Here is a 9,329-nt window from a genome sequence, read left to right as displayed (position 1 = left end):
AAGATTAACTTCTGACTTGCAAAAAGAGGAATGATTATTTAGAAAAAGAGTTAGTCATGTTCCATCAAACTCAGAAAGATAGAGATGATGCTTTCTATGTTAGGGATGAAGTGCTTAAAATGAATGAATCTCTAAAAGCTGAGTTAGAAAAGGAAAGAGAGATAATCAGGACTTGGACTAATTCTGGCAGAACAACTCAGAATTTGTTAAGTAGTGAAAACTGGAAAGAGGGCTTAGGTTATGGAGATGATAAGAATGATAAAGGAACTATAGAAATTAAGCCTATAGTTGTTAATCAAAAATCAAAGTTAAAGCCTGTTAAGTTTGTAGCTGTAAAGTCTGATAATGAGAAATCAGAAGTTAAAAAGGAATTAACTTCTGACAAACTAAAACAGGAAAAGACAACTGAAGTAAACGTAGGCTTAATGACAAATAAACAACTTAAGCATAAGCTGAAAGATGTTAAGAATGCAAATAAGGTAAAATCACCTAGGAAAAATAGGAATGGAAAAGAAGGTGTGAATAAAAGCAATGATTATAAGCCTAACGTGTCATAACTGTGGAAGTTCTAACCATCTGGCTTCTTTTTGCAGGAAGAATAAGAACATAAACTCCTTACCTTCAAAGTCAGGAGTTAAGAGTCAGTCTGTTAGATATAAGCCACAAAATCCTTATTTTCATTTTGGTAGTTTATGGCATTCAGGAATATCATAGTCTGTACTATGATTATTATCAAATAAAACCTTCTTTAAAGAAAGTTAGCATTGTTCCTTCTAGTGTAAGTTCTGATTCAAAGTCTGATAGTGTAAATTCTGATAAGAAAAATGTTAACTTAAACTCTGATGTTAAATCCGCTGCAAATGTTAACAAACTTAATAAGGCCAAAGGATCCAAGCAAGTCTGGGTCTTAAAACTAATCATTAGTGGTCTTTGTGATTGCAGGGCAATAGGAAAAACATCCCAGTTCTGGACAGTGGATGTTCAGGATATATGACTGGAAATAAAGCCCTGCTATCGGACTTTGTGGAGAAGGCTGGCCCAAGTGTTTCTTATGGAGATGGCAACATTGGAAAAATGTTGGGATATGGAAATATCAATCTTGGGAATGTCATCATTAAAGAAGTAGCTCTGGTCTCAGGACTTCAACACAATCTGCTAAGTGTTAGTCAAATCTGTGACAAAGGTTATCATGTGGATTTCTTTGAAGAACACTGTGAAGTTATTAGTAAATCTACAGGCAAAGCTGTTCTGAAAGGATACAGGCATGGTAACATCTATGAAGCCAAGCTTTCAACAAGTACTGATGGTTCTGCAATCTGTCTGATGAGTATAGCATCAATTGAAGAAAGATGAAATTGGCACAAGAAACTCTCTCATTTAAATTTCAACAATATAAATGAACTAGTCAAGAAAGATCTTGTGAGAGGACTACCAAAGTCAGTATTTGCTCCTGATGGCCTTTGTGATTCTTGTCAGAAGGCTAAACAAAGGAAATCCTCATTCAAGAGCAAGACTGAATCATCAATTCTTGAGCCTTATCACCTACTACATGTTGATCTATTTGGTCCAGTAAATGTCATGTCTATTGTAAAGAAGAAATATGCTATGGTCATAGTGGATGAGTTCACCAGATACACATGGGTGTATTTCTTGCACACAAAAAGTGAAACTGCATCTATCTTGATTGATCATGTCAGGCAACTGGATAAATTGGTCAAAGATTCTGTGAAGATAATAAGAAGTGATAATGGTACCGAGTTCAAGAATTTGATAATGGAAGAGTTCTGCAAAAATCATGGAATCAAGCAGGAATTTTCTGCTCCTAGAACTTCACAGCAAAATGGAGTTGTTGAAAGAAAGAATAGAACTTGTTAGGTCCCAATGTGTTTGTAGAAGGGGGGGTTGAATACAAACAGTACCGAATAATCGAATTAAATGCGGAATAAAAAATTAAAACAAAATTCAAGTTAAATAAAAATATTATTAAACTTGAAAGGTGTTACAACAACTGTATCGATTACAAGGAATTAATCTCAAATTAATTATTACAAATCTAGAATAAATTCGACATAAACTTTTTCTATTTTTACAATAATTAGAATCAAATGCTAAAAGCGATTTGAGATTAAGTTCTAGGGATTTTGATCCGCTAGATTGTTACACAAGAACAAGATAAAGATTTCTAGTGGTTTGGATTTAACTTTATAAACTAGAATTTGATCTTGAAGTTTGCAGATGAAAAGATGAAATATTGCTGCTTGTTTTTCTTTTTCTGCTTTGTTCTTGACTTCTGTGCTCTGGATAAAATTGTTGAATGGCTGCTTCTATCTTTTTAATCAATCAACAGAATGGAATGAACTGGAATGACAATCCCATAGCTGGTAGGACTTTCGGTGAGACTATCCTTTGAACTAGCAAGACAATCTCAACAGCTAGCAAGACTTTCGGTATGACAATCAAATGAACTAGCAAGACTATCAGAATGAACTAGCAAGACAATCCTCCTCCCAGTGTAACTTTCGGTGAGACTATTGAAAATGGCCTGGCATGACAATCGGTATGACAATCCTGATTGTCATGCTAGTTCATTTTCAATTGTCTTGCTGATTTAATGCAAATTTTAATCCAATTAAAATTCTGGAAAACCTTAATATTAATTCAGAATTAATTAATCAATTAATTCAATTAATCAATAAATTAATCTTTGCAGATATAATTTATTTTCTTAATTAAATTATATGACTTAATTAATTAATAGAGAATTAATACTAATCTTGAGCAACAACCATTCTTCTGAAAATCTTCTGAAAATCACTGTCAATTATGAATCAATTCCACCACTTCAATGTTGACACTCGATGTACTGTCTGGTTCATGAGTGACTAACTTTCGTGACGTTTCTTCAAGCCTTGACCTTGATACTCTTGATTTCCTTCGGACTAAATCCTTGTAATTAATTGATACCCTGACGAGATCTCTGTCACTTGATTAAATCCACAATCTTGATTTATATCACTGAGGCATGATCAATTTCTTGAACTTCTTCCAGTAAATTAATTCCTCAAGTCTGTAGATGAACCTTGTTTCTGAATCCTTTGACAGATATTACTTTGCGAGATCTCTTTGACGGTAGATCCACTATTTACTTATTACATTCTTATTTGAGTTGAGTTAAATCCTCGAATATACAAATAGGCTATGACATATGCCTTATAATCTCCCCATATTTGTTTGTTAGACAATAACACATAAATACCTAGAGGATAACTCAACTAACAAATAAGAAAAAGATATAAACAGAAATGCAAAGTAAATAGCAGAAAAGTTCTGGATGACATTTAACCTTTTTCAGATTCCAAGTAAATGTTCCTCTAGACTGAACATATCTTCAAGTAGTTTCATCTTCTTCTGTACAACCACATTTCCTGTTGAGAAGCGCATATCTGTCTTGCTTCTCCCCCTATGAGAATCAACTGATTAAAGAAGATCACCTTCGTTTACCACCTCTCCCGTACAATAGGATCCGCAGATAAAAACCAATGGTACTCCCCTTTTGAAAACAACTTCTTCCCTTACTAGAAATTCACCTTGTGTTTACCACCTCTCCCGTACAATAGGATCCGTAGGTACAAACAACAATGGTGTGGTGTAGTGTACATATGATCTTTTTCTTCCTCCCTGCTATTTCTCCCCCTTAGTTGAGGAATCCTCCAAACTATTACTTAAGCTTTTATCTCCCCCTTAAAGAAGGAATGTATGCCGGCGTCTGAAGGAGTTCTCATATTTCACTTGGTTGGAATTGAAATAACAAGAAGTTTCTCTTTCTTCCTCACTGTGAGTGTGTGATTCTGTTTAGTGTACCTCACATGTGTTTCACTCTTCTCTCCACTCGTGTTTACACTCATTCTCACAAGTGTATCACTCTTCTCTCATAGCTCCATAATCCAGCTGTACCTGCAAGGAAAATCACCTTAGCCATCCTTAAGGAGGTCATAGGTGGTGCAATGGGAGTTCACAAATCTCCATCCTTGTTAAACTCGTCAGATGAATCTGAGTCATAATTTACAAGTTGCTAGTTTCCCTTTTAGGGTTCCAGATTTGAATTCTGGGAAGGTAAACAATGATCCAATGAATTTATCATAAAGATCAAAGTTCCCTTCTAATGTCTGTGAAGACATTTCCTTGTGACTCATCAGATAATATCTGAATCATTGTCAATAAGTTGCCGATCTGCACCTATGTCAGATCCACTATCCGTAGATGCATCCAGGGGATTTAAGCCTGGGGAGGTAGATACTGACCACTATCATATGGCTTTTGGATCAGTATCCTCTCCTAACACCTGTAAAGGTAATTGGTCCATTAACGAACCTTGAACAATCGAATCTGACCTTAAAATGGTCGAAACTCTTGTTTCCGTCAACTCATCCTTTGTGTGTGTAACCTTTCCTTGTGCATCAAGAATTGTTTATGTTTGAAGTGGTGACACTACATCGGATGCCTTGGCCGACATGCAAAATTCAATAGACGCACCCTGTTGAGAGAATGAATCTAGTAACTATTTTTGTGTCTTTTCAGCCATTATATCTTTTTGAGAAGATGTATGGGGGCTAGCAGTTGTCTCGGTTTAAATACTACTCATCTATGTAGGAGACAGAGCTACTGGGTTGACTTCAGAACCTTTCTTATGTGGTGCACTAAGGCACTATCTCCCTCACGCTCACTCATACTTCATTTTAGTGGTAAGAGAGTGTTGGTTGGTTCTGTTTCTGTGTTTGTCTTTACAGTCTGGGATAGATGTTGTGGGTTTTCAACCTCATGACTGTCAAGTGAAAGAAAGCCATTGGAGACTGAACCTGTATCACAGAACATAGGGCAATATAGAGAGATAAAATGTACTTAAGATCTATAATGAATGAAAATTATACATTAAATCTTTTGAGAGTAATGATGTACAATAGTGATTTCAAAAGATTTTACATGAAATAAGAAATCACTAATTGATAAGTGGCATTTTATACCACTTAGAACGTCTTAAAATGGCTTAAATTGGTGTCTTGAAATCAAGTATTTTGTGTATTTGATGCGTTTTTCTAGTGTTTATGCATTTCAGGGTATTAGTTGCATTTCGGGGGAGGAATCATCAAGAATAAGCCTTGGCATGTGTTCACCATTGCGAGAGGAAAGGAATGGGCAGATTACGGCGAAGAAACGGAGCAAACCTGGATTTTTTCCAGTAGAGGCCTGCGCGCCCACGCAGCAATGCTGAGCGGCCGCGCAGCAACCTGCGCGCCCGCGCAGCTATGCTGAGCGGCCGCGCAGGGTCGGGGAAAAAGATAAATTATTTTAGACTTCTACTTCTGTTTGGCTTCCAACTTCTATGTAATCTGAGTTTTATGGGACTATTATATAGGTAGATTTGAGACGTTTTCACAGAGAGTATTAAGGGGATTATGTTTTAGATTGTGTTTTACGCAAGAAGCGAAGGAGATAAGGAAGAAGACCGATTTAGCACACCGCAACGAAGATGAAGTATATTTTCTTGTGATTCTTGTTTCGTTGTGACGTTGGATGCTAGTTTTCTTGCTTTGACTTATTTACTCTTGTGACGTACTCTGTTTTAATATAAATAGTTTAGTTATTATTTTCTTGTGTTTGTTTATCATGATTTCATCTGAACCCATGATGGCGATAAGTTCTATTATGGGCTAATCGTGATCATGGGGTTACAACGGATTTATTATGGAATTCTTTAGTTAATTGTTTAATACTTTAGTGTGTGATGATTGCATGATATCTAGTATTGGTTGTGCGTATTCGTCTTATGTGCGTCGCGAATATATAAGATAGGGTGTTAATCTCTTGTGAAGCGACGGTGGATCTTGAGGTTTAGAACTTGCCATGCTAGCATAGGTTCATGTACGTTGTGCATGATTAGTGGGTAACTCTAACAGTTTTATTTGCCCTATGTAATCAAAAGGAATAATTTGAGCTTAAATCGTTGTGTTGTCAATTTCTGTAGACATATAGGAACTCAACATAATTGATGACTATTCAACTTCTATCTTAATTGTGGATGCTTGGTAGAATGGTATTAGTACAATGAAAGTTGGCTTTTATCAGTTTCGTGTTATTCGATTAATATCATCACTGTCACATGCTAAAGGTAATAACAATGGCTATAGAAGGAAGTAATAATGAAGTTGTGATCTCATGAGTGTTTTATTATTGATAAATTGAAGTGTTAGTTAAGTGGTTAATTAAGTAGTTAATTATAGTTAATATTTAATCAACAATTTTAAGTGTTATTATCTTAACATTGAGAAGTAATCATACATTGGTGAGTAAGTTTAATTAGACAATAATTTAGTCTGAGTCTCTGAGGGAACGAACTAGAAAGTATTCTATATTACTTGCGAACGCGTATACTTGCGTGAATATTAGCGCGTGTTTTCGCCCTAACAAGTTTTTAGCGCCACTGCCGGGGACTCGGCGTAATTGTTTAGTTTATGTACTTACCATCATTGGTCATCAGGACTCAGTGATTAGGACGTAGTAGTTACTTACTCTTTTCAGTTGTGTTTCAGGTACTTTAGCAAGCGTTTATGCAAACTCGTTCTCGTGCTCGCAAGAGGACTTTAGATACAGCTGAGGAGACAGACGAAGTTCTTGATATTCCGGAGAAGTTAGATTTTGAGGATTCGGATTCAGGAACTGAGCAGAAAGAACCAGTAAACATGGGAGATCGTATTGTTCAAGCTGATCCAGCTCTTATGGATTTTTCTCGGCCTAAAATTGATGACATTCAGTCAAGCATCCTTCATCCGGCTATTCAAGCTAACACCTTTGAAATCAAGTCGGGCACTATTCAGATGGTGCAGAATTCTGTTTCTTTTGGAGGAGCGGCAACTGAAGACCCCAACATGCACATAAGGAATTTTGTCGAGATCTGCAGCACTTTTAAGTATAATGGCGTGACTGATGAGGCTATCAAGTTGAGGCTTTTCCCATTCTCACTGAGGGATAAGGCTAAAGACTGGTTACATTCTGAACCAGCTGGGTCCATCACTACGTGGCAAGATCTTGCGCAAAAGTTTCTGGTGAAGTTTTATCCAATGGCAAAGACTGCTGCTATGAGGAGTGCTCTTACTCAGTTTGCGCAGCAACCTACAGAATCTATGTGCGAGGCTTGGGAACGCTACAAGGAAATGTTGAGAAAATGTCCACATCATGGAATGCCGGATTGGATGGTGATCACTGGTTTCTATAATGGTTTGGGGGCCCAATCTCGGCCCATGCTCAATGCAGCAGCTGGAGGCGCCTTATGGGTTAAAAGCTATACTGAGGCGTATAATCTTATAGAGACGATGGCTGCAAATGAGCATCAAAACCCAACTCAGAGGATGACGTCAGGCAAGGTAGCAGGTATTCTGGAAGTTGATGCAGCCACCGCTATTGCAGCCCAGCTCCAAGCGCTATCAATGAAGGTTGATTCTCTGGCTACGTATGGAGTTAATCAAATAGCTATGGTTTGTGAGCTTTGTGCAGGTTCTCATGCTACGGATCAGTGTTCTCTTGTAAACGAATCTGTTCAGTATGTGAATAATTATCAGCGACAACAGCAGCCTGTGCCAGCGACCTATCATCCTAACAACAGAAATCATCCAAATTTCAGCTGGGGGAATAATCAGAATGCTATTCAGCCACCATATCAGCAAGGAGTGAGTAAACAGTTTAACCCACCTGGATTCCAGCAACCACAGCAGTATGCTACAAGGCAATCATATCCTCAACAGGGAAGTACAGCTGCACCCACTAGTGCTGATTTTGAGGAACTTAAGCTGTTGTGCAAGAGTCAGGCGGTTTCTATCAAGACCTTGGAAAATCAAATTGGTCAATTAGCCAATGCAGTGCTCAATCGTCAACCTGGCACTCTTCCCAGTGACACGGAAGTACCAGGCATGAAGGAAGCTAAAGAGCAAGTCAAGGCTATTACCTTAAGGTCTGGAAAAGTAGCTGATGCTGAAAAGGCAAAAGAAGTAGAAGCTAAAATTAGAGGTGAAGAATCTAAGCAAAAGGAGAAAGCGGCGGAACCAAGGAAGACTACTGTTGAACACACTCTGCCTGAGGCTAATACAGGGGAGAAACAGCTCTATCCTCCACCACCTTTTTCTAAGAGATTGCAGCAACAAAAGCTGGATAGACAGTTTGGGAAGTTTCTGGAGGTGTTCAAGAAACTTCACATCAATATACCTTTCGCTGAGGCTCTGGAACAAATGCCTAGTTATGCGAAGTTTATGAAGACTATTCTTTCAAGGAAGGTGAAACTGGATGACCTTGAAACCGTTGCTCTCACGGAAGAATGCAGCGCTGTTCTGTAACAAAAGTTACCACCAAAACTGAAAGATCCAGGGAGCTTCACCATTCCTTGCACCATTGGCAATCTAACTTTTGACAAGTGCCTTTGTGATTTGGGAGCAAGCATTAATCTGATGCCGTTGTCGATCTTCAAAAAACTGGATCTGCCTGATCCAAAACCCACGTACATGTCACTACAATTGGCTGACCGTTCCATTACTTACCCAAGGGGCATAGTTGAGGATGTGCTCATCAAATTGGATAAGCTCTTCTTTCCAGCAGATTTTGTTATTCTGGATTTTGAGGAAGATAAGAAGATTTCCATAATCTTGGGGAGGCCTTTCTTGGCTACTGGCCGTACCTTGATAGATGTGCAAAAAGGGGAACTGACTATGCGGGTCCAAGATCAGGATGTGACCTTCAACGTATTCAAGGCAATGAAATTCCCTACAGAAGATGAGGAGTGCTTAAAAGTGGATGTGATTGATTCTGCGGTTACTTCGGAACTCGATCACATGCTAATGTCTGATGCATTGGAAAAGGCCTTAGTGGGGGATTTTGACAGCGATGATGAAGATAACAACGAGCAATTACAATATCTGAACGCTTCTCCCTGGAAGCGAAAGCTGGACATACCATTTGAATCTCTTGGTACTTCTGACCTCAAGAACGCTGAAGGGAAGCTCAAACCATCAATCGAGGAAGCACCTACCTTGGAGCTCAAGCCATTACCTGAACACTTGAGGTATGCTTTTTTAGGTGATTCATCTACGTTACCTGTTATTATTTCATCTGACCTTTCAGGTAGTGAGGAAGACAAGCTCTTAAGGATTTTGAGAGAATTCAAATCGGCTATAGGATGGACCATAGCAGATATCAAGGGGATAAGTCCTTCATATTGTATGCATAAAATTCTGCTAGAGGAAGGTAGTAAGCCAACTGTGGACCAGCAGCGAAGACTGAATCCCATC

At 38.2% G+C, this 9,329-nt stretch overlaps 1 non-coding gene across 1 annotated transcript; it reads right to left on the bottom strand.

Annotated features, from left to right (window-relative positions):
* Positions 1-7,130: 7,130 nt before the first annotated feature.
* Positions 7,131-7,237, bottom strand: LOC141715641 (small nucleolar RNA R71). The gene has a single exon (XR_012572396.1). It is a non-coding gene; the product is annotated as a small nucleolar RNA R71 (small nucleolar RNA).
* Positions 7,238-9,329: the final 2,092 nt, after the last annotated feature.

Source organism: Apium graveolens, chromosome 3, assembly GCF_009905375.1.
Source record: "Apium graveolens cultivar Ventura chromosome 3, ASM990537v1, whole genome shotgun sequence".
NCBI lineage: Eukaryota > Viridiplantae > Streptophyta > Magnoliopsida > Apiales > Apiaceae > Apium > Apium graveolens.
Note: the sequence above shows the minus strand (reverse complement) of the source record. Positions and strands in the feature narration are given on the sequence as shown.